The sequence below is a fragment of the Salvelinus alpinus genome, chromosome 1 (genome assembly GCF_045679555.1).
Source record: "Salvelinus alpinus chromosome 1, SLU_Salpinus.1, whole genome shotgun sequence".
NCBI lineage: Eukaryota > Metazoa > Chordata > Actinopteri > Salmoniformes > Salmonidae > Salvelinus > Salvelinus alpinus.
This window is the reverse complement of record NC_092086.1, coordinates 75,735,879-75,762,790: the sequence shown is the minus strand read 5'-3', so window position 1 is coordinate 75,762,790 and position 26,912 is coordinate 75,735,879. Positions and strand designations below refer to the sequence as shown.

Here is a 26,912-nt window from a genome sequence, read left to right as displayed (position 1 = left end):
ATAATAAAGAAAATGTCACGTGTTGTTTTTTGAGACAAATTTTGAAGAATTTGAACAAATGCTTTATTTTCTGAAGAGGTCATTGAGTCCAGTGTATACACCATTTAATACAATATTCTGGGTGCTCTTTAATTTCACATTGCCATTTCAGACGCTGATTCAGCCTTTGATTCACTCTGTAATACAGTAGCTTTGATCTCGACTGCTCTTTCACAGGGCAGGGAGTTCGCAGACACTTCCTCCTCTTCCAAAACACCTGCTGCATGCACTCCTCAGAGAAACAACTGCATTCTAATCCCCCTGCCAAAAGTATTTAGCTAATTTCCTGCTTGACTACCACTATCAACATGTTCCTCAATCCAATCTCAATCCAATATAGAAATGTCTCACTGTACTGCCTCTCATATAGCCATTTTTTTTTTTTTACAATCTGGGCAACTTCTTATATTAGAGGTTTATTTTTACCATGTCAAATAGGTGGCAATTCGGGGGCTTAAGGATGTCCGCTCAGAATGTGGCCCTTTCATAAAGCTCGTCATGAAATGAAAGCGAATGAAAAGAAATGTCATGACTGTCTGTCTGACTGCCCATGTGACTGTTGCTTGTACTGCAGATAAATTACCTGAATGTTATGTATCACTTATGCATCACAGTTTTATAATACCTCATCCCTAAGCAAAAATCCCATTTGGAGGGCTCTTACATTTTTATAGGATTTATCCCATTGTCCCACCATGTGCCCCACCCCCACCCTTTCTGTCAGCTTTCAACAATCCCAGCCTTTGTTTTTGGAATGAGAAGCAGCATTCTTCCAGAAGGATGACCTCTTCTGTCTCCACAGGGACTGGCACTGAGGACACGACCCTGCTGCCCGTGGATTGGATACCTCGCGGTACCCAGATCAGCCTGCTCAGACTCATAGCTCCTCAGCGGGGCAAATCACTTTGTGAAGTTCACTGGGGAAAGAGGAGGAAGCTGACTTTATGGGTCCCTTCCAACAAGTTGGAAATCGCAAATTCAACAATGAGAGGTTTGGAAGTAATCAGTGGCTAACTGCAAGCATTGCAAAGCAACCACTAGCCTGCTATTCAATGGAGTGGCTGTGTTTTTTTTTTCAGAGTTTCCACCCTAAATAGAGAATGCCAGACTTTGACAAAAATTTGCCCACAAAGGACCGCCGTGCCACCTTGCTGTTTAAGTGAGCACAGCACAAGGTGAGTCCAAAAATGTCTTGTAACTTTATGCTGCTGCATAAATTATGTAATATGCAAGGGAGACATGTATACTGTAGATTAGAAAGTAATACTAAGTGTATGTTGTGTAGTAAGCTGTTAGTAGCCCATGTGCCTCACCCTAATAATTTGGTCTATTTTCACTAACACTGTATTGTAAACACATTGTTCGTGGTCTGGTGTGTGCTTGTTTGCAGACTTCTTTTGTACAGCTTTGACAGTGCTACTGTAGTAGTGGTGACGCTTGGCTTGCACGTGCAAATTGAGCACACACAACATTCTATAATAGAATTGTGTTATTTGAAGTGTCAAATTAAAAGCTGATTTAACATGTCAAATAGTGTTATTTGACGTGTATCTTTTTGGATACGCGAAGACCCAAACGGTGTGCCTCACCCTAATAATTTCGTCTATTTTCACCTCTTAATTTCACTTACTGTTCTAACTTGGTGGTGCACATGTAGCCTATAACCTGTTTAAGAGAAATGTAATCATCAAATATAAGAGCTTTCATTGTTTGCTTATATGCCCCTTTTTATCCTACGGTTCTGGCTTGGTGTGCGCAAAGGACTGTAAGAACGGCCCATGTTCTGAATTCTGCCGCTGTACATTTCAAAAGTGCTGAACAAATAGTTATTGACTACGTCCGTCGTCGCTTGCTCATTAATGTCTTAATCGAAATTATGGATTGCCTCTTATCCCCTTGTCGTCCTCTTATGCCATAGTTTGTGCATCTTAATTGTCAGTAGAAACCACATTTGTGTAAGAAAGTCAGCCATATCAGCTATGTTTTTTAAATGGCAGTAAATGAGGCTGAATTAACTGTTTCGCTGCCAGACTAGGCTCCGCTGATAACCAGGTGTAGCAGTGGTAAGGTGTTGGGACTGCTGTTGGGACAGCTTTATATAGGCCCTATCAGTTTGTGGGCACCGTTTGTCACCGTTATAGTGCAATTAATGTATTGTTTAGTGTTGTGTTGTGTAGTGGCTTTGCTGGCATGCATCCCACTTTTTCTTTTTTTGCCCCACCAAGATTTACATGCTACAATCGCCACTGACCATTGGTGATAACAATGAGATAAGACTCAAGAACTGTCAGAAAAGTTAAGAAACCTTTTTGCCCATCAAGACCTAAACCCAGACAGCTGTCAGTACAGGGTCTGCTACGATTATTTCGTTACTGGTAAGTCAAGTCTGATCAATTTCGAGTTTAGTTTAGCTGTTATGCTAATCAGATGTTAACAACAACACTGTATACAGTAAATTTGCCAAAATTAGCTAGCTAGATAGCTTGTAGTCTAGCTATTAGCATGTGTCGCGTGAGTTTCACGTTTTGGGGAAGTTATTTTTTCACAATAAAAATACACCTTTATAACAATGGATTGCATGCCTCTATCATCACATTGTAAAGAATGATGCCAGGGAAGAGAAGCAGGTACGGGGAGTCATACATTTAATAGGAACAGACAGGTAACAGGACAGAAACAGCGTCAGCACACGGGTATACAAGGACATATAAACATTAATGCAGAAGCAGGGAACAGAGCAGGGAACCAGACAGATATAGGGAAGGTAATGACAGAGGTGATTGAGTCCAGGTGAGTCCAATAATTGCTGATGCAGGGGTGCGGAGTGCGCAATGCTGGGGAGCCTGGCGTCCTCGAGCGCCAGGGGGGAATGGCGGGAGCATGCGTGACACACATTTGCAGACGAATGTAAGCGTACTATTCCTAATGTGATGAGTAGACTGGATAGTAATAATTTAGGCTATTAATAAGCGCATAGTGACATAGGCTTATGGGCTATATCAGAGATGTTTCTTTCCTTTGCACAGGAGAAATGTAGCCTTTAATAAATATTTCATGCAATTCTACTACACTTTATATATGACTGGAGACATTAGCAGAATATTTTTTAGTACGATAGTAGCCTAGACCTACTCTACTGACACTGACAACAGATCAATAAAAATTACCTTGTTTTGAATGCAACCATGTAATCTTGGCCGAAAAGGGGTCCTGGCTAAAAGGGATCCAGCTTTTGTCAAATTAAGGTCAAAAGTTACAAAAAATGCATTTTTAGCAAACCCTAACCCTTTTCCTTACCAAATTTTCCTAACCTGCTGCAGAAATTCTCCTAATCTGCTACGGAATGTAAAATATTACGTAAATTTGACAAAAGCTGGATGCATTCTGGCCATGACCATGAAAAGGGGAGATGCAAATTGAATTTAAAAAAATATATATATAATAAACACATTTTTTCTAATTAAAAACTGGACATAGGACAACCTGCCTTGTTGACTATTGGTTGCTCCAGCCCAACAATTGATGTAATCTTTATATGAAACTAAAACACCCGAATGAATTAAACACAACCATACACTTAAGTCCCCTGATGGTATAGGTTACCTGAAGAAGTGATATTCTAACATCAGGAGTGCTTTTCATTTGTTTATGTACTGTAGGTTCACCACTTGACCTCTATCAAGACACCCATGTCGACCGGATTCCCACTGTAAAGATGAGCAATGCTGCAGCAGCAACAGTTTCTGCTTCTACTTCGTCCTTTCCCAGCTATAAAAGGAGACATCCCTCAGTTATACGAGATGGTTGTCGTATGCTGTACTTTGGACTATCTGAATGATTCTGTTGTGCCATTTGAGTAGAGAGCACCTTCACCTTGTCGTCAAGACAGAAGTGCCCCTATAAATCATATGAATGTATAAAATGTATTTTGAAAAGTGTTAAAGACTATTGTTCATGACATTGTAAACATTCTGTACTTTAATAAAACACTATATTGTTGTGTGGGTGAAATTAAAAGTATTGTTCTCTCTGCTTTACCTAGCCCCATTGAATACATTACATTACATTTAAGTCATTTAGCAGACGCTCTTATTCAGAGCGACTTACAAATTGGTGCATTCACCTTATGATATCCAGTGGAACAACCACTTTACAATAGTGCATCTAACTCTTTTAAGGGGGGGGGTAGAAGGATTACTTTATCCTATCCTAGGTATTCCTTAAAGAGGTGGGGTTTCAGGTGTCTCCGGAAGGTGGTGATTGACTCCGCTGACCTGGCGTCGTGAGGGAGTTTGTTCCACCATTGGGGTGCCAGAGCAGCGAACAGTTTTGACTGGGCTGAGCGGGAACTGTACTTCCTCAGAGGTAGGGAGGCGAGCAGGCCAGAGGTGGATAAACGCAGTGCCCTTGTTTGGGTGTAGGGCCTGATCAGAGCCTGAAGGTACGGAGGTGCCGTTCCCCTCACAGCTCCGTAGGCAAGCACCATGGTCTTGTAGCGGATGCGAGCTTCAACTGGAAGCCAGTGGAGAGAGCGGAGGAGCGGGGTGACGTGAGAGAACTTGGGAAGGTTGAACACCAGACGGGCTGCGGCGTTCTGGATGAGTTGTAGGGGTTTAATGGCACAGGCAGGGAGCCCAGCCAACAGCGAGTTGCAGTAATCCAGACGGGAGATGACAAGTGCCTGGATTAGGACCTGCGCCGCTTCCTGTGTGAGGCAGGGTCGTACTCTGCGAATGTTGTAGAGCATGAACCTACAGGAACGGGTCACCGCCTTGATGTTGGTTGAGAACGACAGGGTGTTGTCCAGGATCACACCAAGGTTCTTAGCACTCTGGGAGGAGGACACAATGGAGTTGTCAACCGTGATGGCGAGATCATGGAACGGGCAGTCCTTCCCCGGGAGGAAGAGCAGCTCCGTCTTGCCGAGGTTCAGCTTGAACGTGTTTCTTATAAACCAACTATTTTATTTATTTTACAATTTAAACACATTTAGCGTAGACAATGTTAAGCTTCACTGCTTCAGATGCACAATGGCACGGGCTGCATTGCAAATGCCCATAAGGCTAATGCCATCACACTGTAGGCCAGTGGTTCCCAACACCAGTCCGCGAGTACCTCCAACAGTACATTTTATTCTAGTCCTGGACAAACACACCTGATTCAACTTATCAACTAATCACCAGGCACTCCTAGTTGAATCAGGTACAGTGCATTCTGGAAGTATTCAGAACCCTTGACTTTTTAACATTTTGTTATGTTACAGCCTTATTCTAAAATGTATGAAATCTTTTTTTCCCTCATCAATCTACACACAATACCCCATAATGACAAAGCGAAAACAGGTTTTTAGACATTTTGGCAAATGTATAAAAAATATATATAATAAATACCTTATTTATGTAAGTACCCTTTGCTATGAGAATCAAAATTAAGGTCAGGTGCATCCTGTTTCCATTGATCATCCTTGAGTTGTTTCTACAACTTGATTGGAGTCCACCTGTGGTAACTTCAATTGATTGGACATGATTTGGAAAGGCACGCACCTGTCTATATAAAGTTGACAGTGTATGTCAGATCAAAGTTTTGAGGTCGAAGGAATTGCCCGTAGAGCGCTGAGACAGGATTGTGTTGAGGCACAGATCTGGGAAAGGGTAACAAAGCATTTCTGCAGCATTGAAGGTCATATGGAAAAAGTGAAGGAGACTGAATACTTCCAGAATGCACTGTATGTTTGTCTGGGGCTAAAACAAAAATGTGTGCTGTTGGGGTTACTCAAGGACTGGAATTGGGAACCACTGCTGTAGGCCTATGGCTGCATTGGCGTTACATGCTATCATCAGCTGCAAAATGGGGTCACGTGGCTGATAAAGAATGGTGACAATCAAATAAAACTAATTGGAGAACTTATGACTAAACAAAAAGGTAATCTGAGAATACAATGAAAAACAGACAAATTAGAGACATTCACTTCCCCTCTTTATTGTAACATTGCAATCTGTGATTAATCAACATCGACACTAGTTAATATTGAATAATTGTTCAGTTTAAATACTTAACACATATAATCAACACTTTCATATAATTTCAAAGTGTAGAACTAAGCTAACTCATATCTAAAGGTTAGACATTTTAGCAACATGTAGGCTGTTTTTACTAAAGCATAATTATAGGTGGACAAAAAGTCAATACCATACCTTGCTCCACTGATCCCTGATCTATGGGGGAGCAGACTTCTGTTCCAGCCCAGCAATAGCACACTTGATTATTAACTAATAAGGTTTGATACATTGAATCAGGTGTGTTCATGCTGGGCTGATACAGAAGCATGCACACTCAGCAGGGTTGGCCTGCTCCAGTTTTAATAGGTTTATACATTTTGTGACTTTTTTAAACTATTTTTGTTCACAAAATGTGCTAACATATAATTACACTCAAATAGACAGTATTGAATATTATGTTGCTCGTTATATATCTCTCTGTCCTCAGTTTCTCGCTAGGGAATGGAACTGGAGAATATTTTCATAATGTCCTCCCACAAAGGTACCTGCCCTATCCAGAGTAGCCTAGTCTCCCTTCTCTGACAGCTGGAACTGCTAGCTAATCCTTTCACCCTCTTCCATGGCTGTTAGCTAACAACCTAGTTACAAATGCATTTAGAGTTACAAAGATAAATACATCAAGATAGCTAACCAGCTAACATGAAGTTAGCAAGCTGGTGATATTTAATTCACTTAGATAACTTTAAATAATTTATAGCTAGCTAACGTTAACTAGTGAACATTACATAGCAGCTCATGAGTTAGCCTGCACACTACGTTTATGTAGAAAGCTAGCTAGCTAATAATCGTTTTTGATAATTTTCAAAATATAATTACTTTCTTGAATAGGTTCTCCAAATTCCTCCGTTTTCTGGGTCCTTAAAAAATGAAATAATGGGCAATCTTCCGAAGTTTCCAGTGGTAGCAAAAGGCAGACAGCCATGTGAACGATTGGATAACTTCCAATAGGCTGACTTTGGTCTTCCAACATGGCGCCTGATGCATTTTGCTAGCTGATTTGTGACGCAACCGCAAGCTCTATAGAAAATGACTATCAAACAACGGAACATTCAATTGGGTATTTGGTTACTCTACGCCATTAGATCAAATGATTTACCTAGACTGATTAAATTATTTACCTAGACTGACTCATTAAAAAAGCAATGTTGTAAAGTGCAGAACTATTTGTTTTAGGGAAACTGGTCACATCGGGAAAATACAATTCCAAGAGATCCAAATCTAATAGCGTATTGGTTATATAGTTGCCACCAGTAATGGTGTGTTGTATAGCAATACTCAGCATCCTAATATGAAAGGTGTGCTCTGCCATGTGTTGAGTTGCCACAGCATGTTAACACAAGGATGTAGGTAAACTATCTCTAAAAACAAACATTGGTGATTATAAGCTCTTCTGTCCCTTGCTGTGGAGACTTGCTTCTATTCAGCCGCAAGAGCATTAGTGAGATCCAGCACTGATGTTGGGTGATTAGGCCTGGCACGCAGTCGGTGTTCCAATTCATCCCAAAGGTGAATTAGGTTGAGGTCAGAGCTCTGTGCAAACTGACTTGTTGGAAAGGTGGCATCCTATGAAGGTGCCACGTTGAAAGTCACTGAGGTCTTCAGTAAAGCCATTCTACTGCCAATGTTTGTCTTTGGAGATTTCATGGCTGTGTGTTCAATTTTATATACCTGTCAGCAATGGGTGTGGCTGAAATAGCCGAATTCACTAATTTGAAGGTGTGTCCACATACTTTTGTATATATAGTGTACATGTCTGTACATACACACAACAAGTAGGTAACATGGGGGAGAAGCATTGTTCCATGAGGTGTTGCTTTATTTGTTTTTTATAAACCAGGTTAGCTGTTCACTTGCACGATATAAGATGGAAGGGAGTTCCATGTGTAGCGTGGTTCATTCTGCGTTGTGTATTTTTAATTAGGACGCTGCCACAACTGATGGTCTGCTCGTTGAAATCTTTTTATTTGCCCTGCACACGAAGAGACAACACACACGTTACCCTTGGTGCAGTCACAGCTCTCCGGCACCTTGCTAGCCGAGGGTCAGGCAAAAGAGCGCCAAAAGGAATTAACAGGTGCTGCGTGCACACACTCGCTGCACAACAGCATATACAAGTAAAACTATACAGAACATAATTTTGACAAAATAAAAGACATACCTGCACACGAAGAGACAACACACACGTTACCCTTGGTGCAGTCACAGCTCTCCGGCACCTGCGCGAGCACATGGACACTCACTCAACCACTGTCACAAGTACTCAGAAGTTACAACAGATACCCCAGTCAGTGAGCTCTGTGAAACTTGTTAACATAAATTCCTACACTGTCCACACTATAACAAACGTATGGTTGCAAAACAGTACATTGTATAACCTTATGACGGTTTTATATTAAACAGTTTCGGAGCCAAGGACAACATACCTTGCTAGCCGAGGGTCAGGCAAAAGAGAACGATAAAGTGGTATGGGAATACAGATAACCCGCGATGGGCCAAACCAAAATATACAAAACTTTTACAATCACTTGTATGTACAATATTGGTATGAAAAAGTGTTTGTACACCAAATAAAAACATTAGCTATGCAGCTGTAATTAAATAAAAAAATACACTGAATTATTATTATTATTATCAAATTATTAACATCCCCTCTTGACCTGGCCTAATTGAATTGGTCCTTGTGTGCAATTTGGTGCGTAATCTAGGGGAACAACATCACACTGCTACACATGCACTCATGGCTCTGTATTCCTTGAATTTGTTCTGGACCTGGGGACTGTGAAAAGACCTCTAGTGGCATTTCTGGTGGGGTCAGTGCTGTGTGTAAATTGACTACGTAAACAAATAGTCTAGACTAGAGATGGCTCAGTGTGATGACATTAAGCTGTAAAACACGAATGCATTCATGATTAGGATACATGTATCAGCAAGATGACACTTTGTGGTTCCTCTGACTACATTCCACCCATATTGTATAATAAACATGAACTCAAGGTTATAGTGAATGCCTCCAGTGACGATATGGTAATGAGTTTAGTCATGTTTAATGTATTTTTCTGCCATGTGTCCTACTGTATACCCCAACCAGCCATCAAATTGACAATATAGTTCATTCATAGTATTACGACCGGTAGTTCACAGCAGAGGCAATATGTCCGCCTTGATAAGTGTCCGCATTCATTTGATGGATCCAAAGAAATTGATTCATTCATGACCTTAGTATTCATGAGAGACACACGAGGAGATGTGCTAATCCATTTCGCCATCTTGAAAATCCCATCTTATTTGATGTATCGAGGCATCATTCCATTTGGAGAGGTGGTGGGGATATGCCTCTGAAGGTAAATAATCAATCTGTGTGATTTAATTGGATTTCAGGGGTTCAGGTGCTGGTAAAGCAAAGCTCAATTCTTTCTTACATAGTCAGGTTTTCATAGATAAGTTATTTAATCAAGAAGTTAAGTGATGAGGGTGGACACATGCTAATGGTTCTATCAAGATAAACCAGTTCAGTTTTATATCATATGTATAGCATGGTTGGTGTGAATAACATACAGAACAGAAACCTTCTCAGGTCTCACAAGAGAAAAGCAGCCCTCTATCAACTACCCAGTCAAGGTGTTCACCGTATAGAACATTCACCATGTTGATATCTTGATTTTGGCATTGACCAGTTATAAAGACTAATCAAGTACATTCTCAAGGATCAGTAGTTATATGTGAGTGAATCATATTGATTACATGGAGATAAAGCAGCACCACAGAAGAAGACTCTTTTGTGTTGCTTTTCTAGGTCTCGATAAATGAATGGCACATTGTGTCTGATTTATGAGTCTCCGGTCTGTATTTGTGCATTCTCAGCATTTGATTAAAAGACATGCAAACGTTTCGCCGACTGAACCACTCTATCCAACCAGAGTTTATGGCTGGCCTGGTTACAGTAATTGGGGACATTTCCACATGTAACAAGGCCAACCCCAGTGGGGCCCATTAGTAAGGATCCCTGCTTCCTCCAGTGTGGTTAATGGTTTGGTCCCTGTCCAGCTCCTTCATAGTGTGTGAGCGCGTGCGTGTGAGGCTCTTTGTGATGTCTCTGTCACCATGGAGCTCGCAGTGAGACTCGCTGCCAGTCCCTCAAATCAATGGCAGTCAGAGGACAAACTCCAGAGCTGCCAAGTCCTGGAGCTGCCAAGCATTTGAAAAGGTTTTAATGGACTTGCACGAAGATCATTGAGTTGTCTGATTGCAATATCTGTAGTACATATCAACCAGATTCAGTCTGCACATTTACTATATCTAGGTGCCACAGAGCGGAAAAGAGTATAACTATACATTGAAATCACTAGTGAGTGCACAGGAGGTGCAGTGAGCATTTATAAATATCAATATAGTAAGGGTAACAACGGAGTAACAGCAAAAACTAATTTAAATAGCGCCAATATTGTCTGGGTTAAGTTGGTTTATTGTCAGATAAATCAAATATGTTTTTTCTTGGGGGGGTTCTTATTCATCACAATCTCCCCAGAGAGAGGATTTGTATGGTGTGATGTGCTTTGGTATTCTTCTGCTCCTCAGAAAAGCTTTGCATGTAAAACAAGCTGAGTTCACATCATGAATATAAACATTTAATGTATCTACACTGGGATGGCTCTCTGCTTGTCTGGCTTTTTAAGCTCAAGAATAAGAGTTTCTTTACAGATCCTTATTTTTAATAATACCCTTATTATGACCGGTGGCTAGCTTTGGAAATGTGTCTGAATGCTAAAATCAGGGGCATGTGTTTGAGTGCGTACATGCGTGCATGTGCGTGTACCATACACTGGGTGTACAAAACATTAGGAACTACTTCCATGACATAGACTGACCAGGTGAATCCAGGTGAAAGCTCTGATCCCTTAATAATGTCACTTGTTAAATCCACTTCAATCAGTGTAGATGAAGGGAAGGAGACAGGTTAAAGAAGTTTTTTTTGTTGCCTTGAGACAATTGAGACATGGATTGTGTATGTGTGCCATTCAGATGGTGAATGGGCAAGACAAAAATATTGAAGTGCCTTTGAACAGGGTATGGTACTGTAGTAGGTGCCGGGCCAGGCGCACCGGTTTGTGTCAAGAACTGCAATGCTGCTGGGTTTTTCACACTTAACAGTTTTCCATGTGTATCAAGAATGGTCCACCACCCAAAGGATATGCAGACAAATTGACACAACTGTGGGAAGCAATGGAGTCAACATGGGCCAGCATCACTCTGGAACGCTTTCGACACCTTGTAGAGTCCATGCCCCGACGAATTGAGGATGCTCTGAGAGGGGGGGTGCAACTCAATATTGGGAAGGAGTTCCACATGTTTGGTATACTCAGTCTGTATACATACTGAACAAAAATGTAAACGCAGCATGTGAAGTGTTGCTCCCATCTTTCATGACCTTAAATGCACAAAAGCATATCTCTCAAATTTTGTGCACAAATTTGTGTACATTCCTATTAGTGAGCATTTCTCCTTTGCCAAGATAATCCATCCACCTGACGGTGTGGAATACCAAGAAGCTGATTAAACAGCATGGTAATTACACAGGTGCACCTTGTGCGGGGGGGGCACTAAAAGGCCACTCTAAAATGTGCAGTTTTGTCACACAACACAATGCCACAGATGTCTCAAGTTGAGGGAGCGTGCAATTGGCATGCTGACTGCAGAAAAGTCCACCAGAGTTGTTGCCAGAGAATGTTTGAATGTTAATTTCTCTACCATAAGCTGCTTCCAATGTCGTTTTAGAGAATTTGGCAGTACGTCCAACCGGCCTCACAACCGCAGACCACGTCTTACCACGCCAACCCAGGACATCCACATCTGGCTTCTGCACAGGCGGGATGGTTTGAGACGAGCCTCCTGGACAGCTCATAAAACTGTGTTTTCACAACCTAAGTATTTCTGCACAACTGTCAGAATCCATCTCAGGGAAGCTCATCTGCATGCTCATCATCCTCACCAGGGTCTTGACCTGACAGCAGTTTGGCGTTGTAACCGACTTCAGTGGCCAAATGCTCACCTTCAATGGCCACTGGCAAGCTGGAGAAGTGTGCCCTTCATGGATGAATCCAGTTTCAACTGTACCAGGCAGATGGCATCGTGTGGGCATCGTGTGGGCAAGTGGTTTGCTGATGTCAATGTTGTGAACACAGTGCCCCATGGTGGCGGTGGGGTTATGGTATTGGCAGGCATGAGCTACGGACAATGAACACAATTGCATTTTATCAATTGCAATTTGAATTGATCCTGAGGCCCTTTATTGCCATTCATTCGCCGCCATCACCTCATGTTTCAGGATGATAATGCACAGCCCCATGTCGCAAGGATCTGTACACAATTCCTGGAAGCTGAAAATATCCCAGTTCTTACATGGCCTGCTTACTTACCAGACATGTTATCCATTAAGCATGTTTGGGATCATCTGGTTTGACGTGTACGACAGCGTTTTCCAGTTCACAGCAATATCCAGAATCTTCCCACAGCCATTGAAGAGGAGTGGGACAACATTCAACAGGTCACAAACATCAGCCTGATCAACTCTTTGCGAAGGACGTGTCACACTGCATGAGGCAAATGGTTGTCGCACCAGATACTGACTAGTTTTGTGATCCATATACCTACCTTTTTTAAGGTACTGTATCTGTGACCAAATGATGCATATCTGTATTCCCAGTCATGTGTTATCCATAGATTAGTGCCTTATTTATTTAACTTCTTATGGCTGCAGGGGCAGTATTGTGTAGCGTGGATGAAAGGTGCCCAGAGTAAACGGCCTGCTCCTCAGTCCCAGTTACTAATATATGCATATTATTATTAGTATTGGATAGAAAACACTCTAAAGTTTCTAAAACTGTTTGAATTATGTCTGTGAGATTAACAGAACTCATATGGCAGGCAAAAACCTGAGAAGTTCCACTTCCTGTTTGGATTTTTTCTGGGGGTGCCATATTTTCAACCAAGCTCTCATGGAAAATACAGAGAGATATGGATGGGTTTTCACTTCCTACGGCTTCCACTAGATGTCAACAGTCAATAGAACTAAGTCTGATGACTCTAATGTGAAGGGGGGTCGAAGGAGACAGAAATGAGTAATCACTGCCATGAGGTGACCATGCATTCAACACGCGCGTTCACGTGAGAGGCAGCTCCGTTCCATCTCTCAATTGAAGTCGATTTAATTCTCCGGTTGGAACGTTATTCAATCAATCAATCAATCAATTTTATTTTATATAGCCCTTCGTACATCAGCTAATATCTCGAAGTGCTGTACAGACACCCAGCCTAAAACCCCAAACAGCTAGTAATGCAGGTGTAGAAGCACGGTGGCTAGGAAAAACTCCCTAGAAAGGCCAGAACCTAGGAAGAAACCTAGAGAGGAACCAGGCTATGAGGGGTGGCCAGTCCTCTCAGGGATGTACAGTATGTTAACCTTACTCGCCCCGGGGTTCCGCTAGCGGAACACCCACAACATTCCGCTGCGAAGGGCGCAGCGCGCGAAATTCAAAAATATTTTTTAGAAATATTTCACTTCCACACATTAACAAGTCCAAAACAGCAAATGAAAGATAAACATCTAGTGAATTCAGCCAATATTTCCGATTTTTTTAAGTGTTTTACAGTGAAAACACAATATATATTTATGTTAGCTCACCACAATAGCCAAACACACAACGCCATTTATTCACCGCTAACATAGCTTTCACAAAACCCATAAATAGAGATAAAATTCATCACTAACCTTTGAACAACTTCATCAGATGACAGTCTTATAACATCATGTTATACAATACATTTATGTTTTGTTCGAAAATGTGCATATTTATAGCTACAAATCGTGGTTTTACATCGTGAATACGGCGCCAAAATGCACCAAATTGTCCGGAGATATTTTGGACAGTCACGTAATCTAACCAAAAAACTCATCATAAACTTTGCTAAAAAATACATGTTGTACAGCAAATGAAAGATACACTGGTTCTTAATGCAACCTACTAAAGTTATTTTTTTTAATCTAACACAGCGGTTGCATTAAGAACCAGTGTATCTTTCATTTGCTGTACAACATGTATTTTTTAGCAAAGTTTATGATGAGTTAGATGTGTTAGATAAAAAAAAATAACTTTAGTACAAAGTACAGCATGCAATATTGTGAGACAGCGCCCAGCAATTCTCCGCCATGTTGGAGCCAACATATACCACAAAAATACGAAATAACATCATAAATATTCTCTTACCTTTGATGATCTTCCATCAGAATGTAGTGCAAGGAGTCCTATTTCCACAATAAATCGTTGTTTTGTTTTAGAATGTCAATTTCTTCTGTCGAATTAGCAACTTGGCTAGCATTGTGGCGCGAACATGTCCATCAACTCTTGGCGCATGGAACGAAAAATTCCAAAAGTCACAATAAATGTCGAATAAACTGGTCAAACTCGGTTGAAAATCCATCTTTATGATGTTTTTCTCATATGTATCCAATAAATTCCAAGACGGAGCATTTCGTCGTGTATACCTAACGCATTTCAGAAGACAATGTGGGGTTCCCTGGTGCGCGGCTAAATACTGCCAATAGGGCGGACCTGTCACTCCAAAAGCTCTCATTCGGTCTCACATCAAGCTAGACACCCCATTCAACATTCTACTGCCTGTTGACATCTAGTGGAAGGCGTATGAAGTGCATACAGATCCATAAATAAAAGGCAATTGAATAGGCAAGGCCTGACACAGAGCCCCATTTTCAGAATTTTCACTTCCTATTTGGAAGTTTGCTGCCAAATGAGTTCTGTTTTACTCACAGATATAATTCAAACAGTTTTAGAAACTTCAGAGTGTTTTCTATCCAACAGTAATAATAATATGCATATTGTATGATCTAGAACAGAGTACGAGGCCGTTTAATTTGGGCACGATTTTTTCCCAAAGTGAAAATAGCGCCCCCTATTCACTAACAGGTTAACAACATTCTAAAGATTGATTCAGTACATCGTTTGACATGTTTCTACTGACTGTAACGGAACGTTTGGACATTTCGTCACGTTATAGTGGTCGCGCTTTGAGACTTTGGTTAGGGTGTTTGGTAAGCAATTCGAAAGTAGCTAATTTGACATAAATAACGGACATTAACGAACAAATCAAGCATTTATTGTGGACCTGGGATTCCCAGGACTGCATTCTGATGAATTCATCAAAGGTAAGGAAACATTTATCATGTATTTTCTGGTTTCTGTTGAGTCCAACATGGCGGCTAATTTGGCTATTCATCTGAGCTCCGTCTCAGATTATTGCATGGTTTATTTTTCCGTAAAGTTTTTTTGAAATCTGACACAGCGGTTGCATTAAGGAGAGGTATATCTATAATTCCATGTGTATAACTTGTATTATCATCTACATTTATGATGAGTATTTCTGTTGAAACAATGTGGCTATGCAAAGTCACTTGATGTTTTTGCAACTAGTGAATCTAACGCCTCAATGTAAACTCAGATTTTTTTATATAAATATGAACTTAATATGTTTATTGTTTGTCTATTTTTTATGTATTTGTCTACAAGTTTATATATGTTTACAACAAGCAAGGGGAAAATATCAGAATAAGGGCATTGGGGAATGATAACATATTGTACGAAATACATTTGTACTGTAGTGAAGCCGTCTCTAGAGTAATGCAAGGTGTCTTTCGTGATCATGTGAAACGTCAATTGCTATGGAAATGCTGGGATGTGTTTTTCAATGATGTTAAAGGTAATTATGATGCAACTATGATGGTGATACGATATGGATTACAATTATCATCATGAATATTAAGGCTATACGCACTACGTGTTACACACATAGAGACTCAACCATGCAAATTGGAGGAGTTATTATTTATTTGGACATCACATTTTATAGTCTTACTCTTATACAGACATCATACACACTCTCACTAAATCACATCCAATATCATACACATCAACCTACTCAGATTTACTACACACATAATATCTTGTCTCAATTTTCTAACATCTGTGGCATTGGCTCACAGGCAAACAAGCAAGGGAATAAAACAAATATTGCTAGAACCTATTTCTTGAATTCTAAATATCAGACATTTGAAAGCTCTAATTTTGACCGTCATAATACCTCTGATGGCAGTAACTTTACAAGCACTAGCTATGGTCAATTTAGACTGAGAATAGCATCTAGTTATGGTAAGGGGTGAAATAAGTGTAGTCAGTTATAATTGTAACGGTTTAGCAGATTATAAAAAAAGATTAGTCTTTACATGGCTAAAAGAAAAGGAATATAACATACACTGTTTACAGGAAACTCACTCTACATCCTTATATGAAGTTGTGTGGAAAAAGGAATGGGGTGGTGAAATAATTTTCTGTCATTGACAAAGGAACTCAAAAGGTGTGATGATATTAATTATAAAAAATGTTGATCTGAATGTGGAAATAGTCAGGATTGATTCGCAAGGAAGGTGGATCTTTTTGAATATGAAAGTGGACGAAAAAGAGATTTGGCTCATTAATCTATATGGTCCAAATCAGGATGATCAAAAAATTATTTGAAAACATTTATACCATTTTATTGAACTTACAGGCAACAAATGATCAAATCATTATAGTAGGAGACTATAACACAGTTATTGTACCTCAATGGACCGTAAAGAAAATCACTCTACAAACTATCATCACCATGCCCTTAAGGAAATCACTAATATTATGGACACATTAGAAATAGTGGATATTTGGAGACTAAAAAAAATCCACCTAGTGAGATATACATGGAGGAGACTTAATCAAGCTAGTCGTCTTGACTACTTTCTCGTCTAATTCTTCCTCAATCACCAATACAGGAACGCTAACAAAAATAATTTTCAGAAACTCGTTACTGAAGACAGAGTCATCTATAATTCTCCAAATTATATTTTAAAAGAGGAAGCTAATTATTTTAGGCAGATGTTATTTTTTCCATCTCATCCTCTCTCACTGAATGAAGATTACAGTAAGGAATTCTTTCCAAATAATATAAAAAAATAGAAAATTAACAAATGTACAGGAAGATCAGTGCAAAGGCCAAATTACAGAGGAAGAACTTTGAGGCTATTAAATCCTTTCAGTCTGGAAAAACCCCAGGGCTTGATGGCATATCGGTAGAGGTATATCAAGCCTTTATTGATATACTAAAAGCTCCATTGTTAGATTGTTTTGACTACTCCTATAGAAATGGTAGTCTGTCAGGTACTCAGCAGGAAGGTCTGATTTCTCTATTATTAAAACAAGACCCAGATGGCAAATATAAAGACCCAGTCTATCTAAAAAACTGGAGGCCCCTTACACTTCAATGTTGTGATGCAAAAAATAGCAGCGAAATGCATAGCACTCAGAATTAAAAGGGTTTTACCAGGTATTGTTAATCCTAATCAGACAGGTTTTTTACATGGACAATACATTGGAGATAATATACAACAACTACTAGAAATAATAGAACATCATGAAACATCTAAGAAGCCAGTCCTGGTATTTATAGCGGATTTTGAAAATACATTTGATAAAGTAAGAATAGATTTTATTTATAAATGCCCGGATTTTTTTCAATTTCGATAATTCTCTTATAAAATGGGTAAAAATAATGTATAACAACCCCAGGTGTAAAATATCAAATAACGGCTACTTCTCAGAGTTTTGAATTGTCAAGAGGAGTTAAACAAGGGTGTCCACTGTCACCATATCTATTCATTATGGCCATCGAAATGCTAGCTATTAAAATCAGATCAAATAACAACATTAGAAGATTCGAAATCCAATGCTTAAAAACAAAGGTGTCCATGTATGCCGACGACTCAAGTTTTATATTAAGTCCGCAAGCTAGATCCCTGCAATGTCTTATTGAAGATCTAGATAACTTTTCTGTACTCTCTGGATTAAACCTAATTATGATTAGTGTACAATATTACGTATTGGATCTTTAAAAAATTCAACTTTTAGATTACCCTGCAGTTTACCTATAAAATGTGCTGATGGTGAAGTAGACATACTTGGTATTCATATCACTAAATATATAAATAAGCTCTTCACAATGAATTTCAATAGAACACTTGTAAAAATAGACAAGATCCTGTAACCATGGAGAGGTAAATACCTGTCTATTTATGGGAAAAATTGCTCTGATAAACTCCTTAGTCATATCTCAGTTTACTCACTTACTTATGGCGCTGCCTTCTCCTGAGGATACATTTTTCAAATCATATGAGCAAATATATTTTGCTTTATCTGGGATGCTAAATCAGACAAAATAAAGCATGCTTATCTATATAATGAATATGAATTGGGTGGGTTAAGATTATTACATATAAAAGCACTAAACATCTCTCTAAAAGCTTCACTTATTTAAAAGTTTTACTTGAACCCTAAACGGTTCTCAAGTAGATTACAAAAAAAGCTCATCCATTGTTTAAAAATGGCCTTTTTGCCTTTGTGCAGATTGCCATGTCTCATTTTCAATTAATTGAAAATTATACTTTTTTCAAAGTATCTCTCTTTTTCAAACAAGCATTGCAGAGCTGGCAACAATTTAAATTTCATCCCCCTGAAAAGATAGAACAAATATTATGGCTGAACTCAAATGTACTGGTTGATAAAATACCTGTATTTATGGGAAAGATGTTTGAAAATGATATTGGAATGGTAAAGTTATGTCCTTCATCAGAATTGTACAGGAAGGTCTGCTCAATCCAAGAGTACAACCAATTGATTACAGCATTACCCCAAAAATGTAGGAGGCGGTGGCAGAGGGAGGAGGTAGGGAACTGGTCTGTCTGCCCAATATAAAGGAGCAGAACTGGCAGAGGAATAAATAGCATGAATAGGAAAGTATACCGGTTTCATTTGAGGACCAGGATGTTGACAACTGTGCCATACAGATTGCAAAATAGTTGGGAAGAGATTTTTGATGTACCGATTCCATGGTACAGGGTGTATGAGTTGATATATAAAACAACGCAAGATTCAAGACTTCATGCTTTTCAGCTAAAATTATTGTATAGAATTCTTGCCACCAACAAAATGTTGAGTATTTGGGTCATAAAATCATGGAAGCTCTGCAGATTTTGTTGTGAGGATACAGAATCAATAGACCATTTATTTTGGTAATGCCCTCAGGTAGCCTGTTTCTGGTCTCAGGTTTAGGAATGGTTGAAAATGCATAGCATTGAATTAAAATTGACCCTAGAAATAGTACTGTTATGAGATCTGGAGAGACCGGGTCAGTCAATTACTAATACTCTACGTTAAACATCACAGCATAGTTGAAAGATATGTGTTACGTAGAAATCCGAAGAGGGTGGCCAGCAGAGATAGATGGGATGGGCTGAGGGAAGCTGAGGGTTGGGATGTGGAATTGGAGACAGGTGGGAGTGGAGTTGCTGTGCGGGAGATAGAATGATGGTCAAAGATAAAAGTTTTTTTTTTAAGTACAAATAAAACATAATAAAAAGTATGTTTGAATGACACTGAGGGGCAGTGTTTTTACAACTAATGCCGTTTTGCCTGAGGCTGATGCCATGCAGGTGTTTGTACACATGCATATACACACACTCTCATTCAAATAAATGCATACAAGAACACACAACAAACATATACAGTTGGCATTGCTGTTATGATTTTAGTTGTCGTTGATATCCTTTGTTTTTGTATTTTTTTTGTTTGTTTTTTTGAATTGTTGTTTGCTGTTTTGTGTCTTTCTTTTTTCTCTTTAGTTCATTCTCTTGGTTGTTGGTGCATTGGGGGGTTCTTGGGCGTGGGGAATGGAATTAAATTTATTTTAAATTTTTATTCTTGAGTGGGGCTGTGGGAGGTGTCTCGAACGGTTGAGGGACTGCTATTGGGGAACTGGGGGGGGGGGGGGGGGGGGATCTTGGAGGGTTAGGGTTCACGTTTTTTGGCCTGGTGGGAGATCTGTCAACGTGCCCTTGAGCAGGGCATTGACCCTGGATGCTTCTGTGTGTCGCTCTGAATGGGAGTCTGTTGGATGACTGGTATTATGTAGTTGTTGAGCGGCTTCACTGCAAGTATATTGTATGTTTCGGATATTCAATTAAAAAAGTAAATAAAAAAATGTAAAAAATAAATACAAATAAGTCTCAAACTCACTCAAGAAACAAACGCACACGGTAAACAATTCAAGCTTCTGCAAACGACAACAGAAAACGCACCTGTTTTTACAGGGGAATCATAATGAGTAAATAGGACACGCCTGAGTGTCATTAATGTCTCTAGGGTGTTCTCTGCCACCCTCTGGTGATAGATGGAACCATTACAGTACCCCCTCTTCTAGGAGCGGCTCCAGCCACAGAGCCAGGGCGACCACCACGTTGTTGGTTGAAGTCCTAAACGAGTCCCGGATCCTGGATGTCCCAGGCAGGCACCAACGCCTGCTCCTCGGGGCCGTAGCACTTACAGTCCACCAGGTACTTCAGGGTGCTTCGGACTCAACGAGCTTCCAACAAATGCCGGACAGCGTAGGCCGGGTGACCATCGACAAGTCGAGGGGGAAGAGGGGCAGGTGTGGGGGGAGAGAAGGGACTTGTCCTTACCAGCTTGAGACGGGAGACATAGAAGGATTGACAGACCCTCATAGACCTGGGAAGCTAGAGACGATAGGTGACCGGGTTGATGTGACTCAGGATCTTGAATGATCCTATGTAGCATGGAGCTTACTTCATCGAGTCCACCTTTAAAAGGAAGATCATGGGTGGACAGCCACACTCGTTGACCCGGTCAAAGGAGCCGAAGAGGCCTTCGGTGCCGGGTTTTTCTGGTGTTGGTGTCGGGCAGATGAGCAAAGTGAGGAGGATTGTGCTCTGATCCAGGTGCGGCGACATCGACGAATGAACGCCGCGGCTGATGGCGCCCCTGCTTCGGCCTCAGTTTGGTGAACCCAAATGGTGACAGTCCAGTGGACGAGTTTGGCAGTGTGTTGTGAGCATACACCGGCCAGATGAGGAACTTGCTCCAGTTGCTGACCTGGGTGGAAACGAAACAGCGGAACTTCTCCAGCTTCTGGTGTGCCTGCTCCGTTTGCCCATTCAACTGTGGGTGGAACCCAGAGGAGAAACTCACCGACGCCCCCAACAGGGAGCAGAAGGCTTTCCAATACCATACGACAAACTGGAGCACACGATCCGAGACAATGTCCTGGGGAACTCCGTGTAGTCGAAAGACATGGGTAATCATGTGATCAGCAGTCTCCTTCGCTGAGGGAAACTTGGGTAAGGCAATGAAATGGGCTGCCTTGGAGAACCGATCAACGACCACCAGAAAAGTGGTAACTATTGGGATGGAGGTAACCCTGGGATAAAGTCTATGGACAGATGGGACCAGGGCTGGCTGGGGATGGGAAGAGGTTAGAGCAACCCTGGTCGCTGTCGTGCTTTGGGCACAGGTGAAACAGGCTGCAGCAAAAGATCTCACATCCTCAATCATGTTGGGCCACCAGAATTTATGCCTCGGGAACTCCAGTGTCCGATTATCCCCTGAATGCCCAGTTAATTTAGAGGAGTGTCCCCATGGTAGCACTCGAGAACGGGGTGATCGCGGAACATAAAGTCTGTTAGTGGGACCCCCGCCGGGGTTAGGTTCACGGGTCTGGGCTTGTCGTACCGTGGTCCCTATACTCAATAACACGGGAGCCACAATATGGGAGCTGGTGATGATGGGCTCAGAGCCCTCTCCTTGTTAGAGACATCGTGTTGGTGGGACAGGGCATCTGATTTCTGATTCTTGGATCCGGGGCGATAGGCTAGAGTGAAGTTGAACCTGTTCAATAACAAAGACCACCTAGCCTGGCGAGCGTTCAACCTCCTGGCTGCTTGAATGGAGACCAAGTTCTTATGGTCCGTCCAGATTACGAAAGGATGTGGTGCCCCCTCCAACCAATGTCTCCACCCCTCAAGGGCCCACTTGACTGCCACTTGACTTCCGGTTGCCTAAATCGTAGTTGTGTTCCGCTGGCGAGACTCGCTTGGAAAGAAAGGCACATGGGTGTATTCTCTTGTCCCCCCTCATTCCGCTGTGAAAGGACCGCCCCTGCTCCGGTGTCTGAGGCATCCACCTCTACCACGAAGGGACGAGTTGGATCAGGATGAACGAGGATGGGTCCATAGGTGAAACGTCCATTGAGCTCCATGAATGCGCTGTCAGCCTTGTGGGTCTGGGACTTGTGGTTTAGGGCCGTGAGAGGCGCTGCCACCGCACCAAAGTTGCGTACAAAACGGCTGTAAAAATGGGCAAACCCAAGGAATTGCTGGACTTATTTGAGTGAGGCAGGATGGTGACAGTCAGTGACCACCCTAACCTTAACAGTGTCCATTTGGATGCCGGCTGTAGAGACAATGTGGCCCAGGAAAGAGACTTGGGATACATGGAACTCACACTTCTCAATCTTGACGTGTAGTTGACTGTGCGGGAGGCGTCTCCGGACTTGGCGGACGTGCAGGATGTGTTCCGGAAGGGTCTTGGAGAAGATCAGGATGTCCTCAAGGTAAACAAAGTAAAACTGATTCAACATATTCCTAAGAGTGTCATTGACCAATGCTTGGAAGGCTGCCGGTGAGTTCGATAATCTGAATGGCATGACTAAATACTCATAGTGGCCACTAGGGGTGTTAAAGGTAGCTTTCCATTCATCTACCTTCCTGATTCTCACCAGATTGTAAGCGTTGCGGAGGTCCAGTATGGTGAAGAATTGGGCCCCCTGGGCCAGCTCCAAGGCGACTGACATCAGGGATAGGGAGTAGCGATTCTTAATCGTGATCCTGTTAAGCCCTCTGTAGTCAATGCAGGGACGCATACCACCATTCTTCTTTCCCACGAAGAAGAAACCACACCAGCTGGAGATGTTGAGGTGCAAATGAAACCTGCCTCCAGCGACTCCCGGATGTAATTGTCCATGACTGCAGCTTTAGGGATCGAGAGGGAGTAAAGACGGCCCTAGGTAGGAGTTCTATGGCGCAGTCATATGGAGGATGAGAAGGGAGGGTGGCGGCTTGCCTCTTACTGAAGGCCAATCAAAATATCCGGGAGGGAGAGTGGAGAAGTCTTGGTCTTCAATGGATACAGGGTGACTCGGTGAGGCTCTAGGTGGGGGTCTTCGACATTCAGTCTGGCAGTTCTTACCCCAGTCTAGTAGGTGTCCCGTGGACCAGGAAAGTAGTGGGTTATGTAGCGATAGCCAGGTGTACCCTAGGATAAGGAGATTCTCGGGAGCTGTGATCAAAAGAAAAATCAGTCTCTGAGTGATTCACCCTAACCTGCAGTATATTGGGCTTGGTCTGATATTCCACCTGGCCGGAGCCAATGGGATGTCCATTGAGGGCTTGAATCTGCAGCAGGATGGGAGATTTCACGCATGGGATTTGTAATTCTCTGGCGAAGTCTTGATCAATGAAATTATTTGCGGCCCCAGAATCCACGAAGGCTTAAATCTGGTGCCGACGGTTGTCCCAGTGGAGGGTTGTGGGTAGTGACAGTGGGTAACTGCACAGCTCGTCAGGGTCTCCCCTTGTCCTGGCAAGCCCTGGCGTTTCCTGTCAGCTCTGGGCATGTAGCACGGAGATGGCCGGTGACCAGGGCCTCTGTATTCCACCCACTCTCGGCGGCGAGGGTGCGGAACTCGATGGCGAAGTCGACTTCTGGTCTGGCCCCTTGACGGATGTTGAACAGTTGGCTGGCCGCTTCTCGTAAGCCGACTGGGTGGTCGAAGACTTGTTGCAGCTCGACTTGAAGGCTAATTTGGAGCTGCAGGATGGTGGCTGCTGTTCCCACACTGCCATTGCCCACTCCAGGGCCTTGTCCGAGAGTAGAGTCATGGACTGATCGGTGTGGAACAAGGAGGACTGTAGCTCGAACACCAGAGAACACTGAGTGAGGAACCTCTTGCATCCTCCCGGGTGGCCATCATACCGGTCGGGGACTGGGATCTCATCCTCTGGGATCTTGGGTTCCCGGTGCAGGTTCCCTGGAGGAACTTCGGTGACGCCTGTAGCACTGGGCGATGAGACTTTGGCATTGGCTCCTCCTGGGTTGAGGTTGGGCTGTGGTTGGAGGGAGTCGGTAACTGCCCGGAGGGTCTCTGATATTTGGGAGAGGTGTTCTTGCTGCCATCCCAGCAGTGCTCTTTGGTGGGTTACAACATTCTTGATCTGGTTGATCTCTGCTGGGTCCATGTTTAGGCAGAAGCTTGCTGTGACATGGTGAGGTTGGACCCAGGTGCAGATAAGAGACCAGACGAGGAATCAGTGGTTCAGGATAAACATAAACACTTTACTGAGAAATGGTAGCCGCAGGATCACAGTACACTAGAAAAACAACAAACACTAAGTCTCAAACTCAATCAGGAAACAAATGCACATGGGAAAAAATTCAAGCTTCTGCAAAGGACAACAGAAAACACATCTCTTTTTAACAGGGAAATCATAATGAGTAAATAGGACACACCTGAGCGTAGTTAATGTCTCTAGGACGGTCTCTGCCACCAGCTGGTGACAGTTGGAACCATGACATTTTCTTGGTCAAATAGCCTTTACACAGCATGGAGGTTAGGTCATTGTCCTGTTGAAAAAAAAATGTTGTCCCACTAAGTGTGAACCAGATGGGATGGTGTATCGCTGCAGAATGCTGTGGTAGCCATGCTGGGTAAATGTGCCTTGAATTCTAAATAAATCACGACAGTGTCACCAGCAAAGCACCATCACACCTTCTCCTCCATGCTTCACGTGGGAACCACACATGCGAAAATAATCCGTTGACGTACTCTGCGTCTCACAAAGACACGCCGGTTGAAAACAAAAATCTCAAATTTGGACTCATCAGACCAAAGGACAGATTTCCACCGTTCTAATGTCCATTGCTCATGTTTCTTGGCCCAAGCAAGTCTCTTCTTATTATTGGTGTCCTTCAATAGTGGTTTCTTTGCAGCAATTTGACCATGAAGGCCTGATTCATACAGTCTCCTCTGAACGGTTGATGTTGAGATGTGTCTGTTACTTGAACTCTGTGAAGCATGTATTTGGGCTGCAATTTCTGAGGCTGGTAACTCTAATGAACTTATCCTCTGCAGCAGAGGTAACTCTGGGTCTTCCTTTTCTGTGGCGGTCCTCATGAGAGCCAGTTTCATCATAGCGCTTGATGGTTTTTGTGACTGCACTTGAAGAAAAGTTCTTGAAATTTTCCGTATTGACTGACCTTCATGTCTATACGTGATACCACCCCTACCTTGTCACAACACAACTGATTGGCTCAAATGCATTAAGAAGGAAAGAAATTGATTCCACATGTGTTATTTCATAGTTTTGATGTCTTCACTATTACTCTACAATGTAGAAAACAGCAATATTTTCTGTTCTTAGTCTGTTTTTTTGTCTACCGCCATTTTAATTTATATGCCAACCACAAAACATGCAACGGGGTCTTAGAAGTGAGGCTAATGATAAATAGAAACACATTTTACAAACCTTAGTTGCCCATAGTTGTTTAAAATCACATGATGCACACCAGATTATGTCATCAGTGTCACTGCATTATGTCATTGGAAACACTTTGGGCTGGATTCAAATCATATCTCGGAAGTAACGCAGAAGATCCGATAAGAATGTAAAGGTAATATCCGATTGAGCCGATATATGCAGCGTTTACCGTGATTGCAGTCTCGGTGAAGGCGGGAACATTGCCTTTAAATTTCAATGATACTTCTGCGATACAGATTTAATCAAGCCCTTTATCTTTTTTACTTCAAAACATAGAAACCTGCCGTTTTCACATACTGTATGTTGACATGACTGATATTATACCATCAACCAGTTGAAAGCAGTGGTTTTGTGTTAAGATTGCAGGCCAATTCTCTTTCCAATTCTCTTAGCCCTGTATTGACGCTTTTCCTGTTTGATGGTTTGTCGTACGGCATAGCAGGATTTCTTGTAAGCTTCCGGGTTAGAGTCCCGCACCTTGAAAGCGGCAGCTCTGCCCTTTAGCTCAGTGCGAATGTTGCCTGTAATCCATGGCTTCTGGTTGGGGTATGTATGTACAGTCACTGTGGGGACGACGTCCTCAATGCACTTATTGATAAAGCCAGTGACTGATGTGGTGTACTCCTCAATGCCATCGGAAGAATCCCAGATTATGTTCCAGTCTGTGATAGCAAAACAGTCCTGTAGTTTAGCATCTGCTTCATCTGACTTCTTTTTTTTAGACCGAGTCACTGGTGCTTCCTGCTTTCATTTTTGCTTGTAAACAGGAATCAGGAGGATAGAGTTGTGGTTGGATTTACCAAATGGAGGGCGAGGTAGAGCTTTGTATGCGTTTCTGTGTGTGGAGTACAGGTGATCTAGAATTTTTTTCCCTCTGGTTGCACATTTAACATGTTGATAGAAATTTGGTAGAACTGATTTAAGTTTCTCTGCATTAAAGTCTCCGGCCACTAGGAGCGCCGCCTCTGTGTGAGTGGTTTCCTATTTGCTTATTTCCTTATACAGCTGACTGAGTGCGGTCTTAGTGCCAGCATCTGTCTGTGGTGGTAAATAAACAGCCATGAAAAGTATAGCTGAAAACTGATGTTGCATTAGGGATATATCTTTCATAAAGTTTGATTCATAGTCATGTTTGTGTGTCTCAATCAGAGGTTTCCATTTTTAATCATGCTAGTAGAAAGAGGTCAGTGAGTCCATTCAATGCAGAACAACTTATTCTGATGCTAGAATGAAGGACTCCAGATGCCGGTGTGGCACTAAGTCATGTAGTAAAAGTT

At 41.9% G+C, this 26,912-nt stretch overlaps 1 protein-coding gene across 8 annotated transcripts in view; it reads left to right on the top strand.

Moving 5' to 3' along the window:
• The first annotated feature begins 919 nt into the window (after positions 1–919).
• LOC139550702 (galactosylgalactosylxylosylprotein 3-beta-glucuronosyltransferase 1-like) overlaps positions 920–26,912 on the top strand; it is a 47,003-nt gene continuing 21,010 nt past the window's right edge. For 7 of the 8 annotated variants that reach the window (XM_071362067.1, XM_071361983.1, XM_071362387.1 and 4 more), the window contains exon 1: positions 948–1,214. The gene's annotated coding sequence lies outside the window, so the exon portion shown is untranslated. Of the gene's footprint in view, positions 1,215–26,912 lie in introns of all 8 variants that reach the window. The other variant, XM_071361902.1, reaches the window with a different exon arrangement.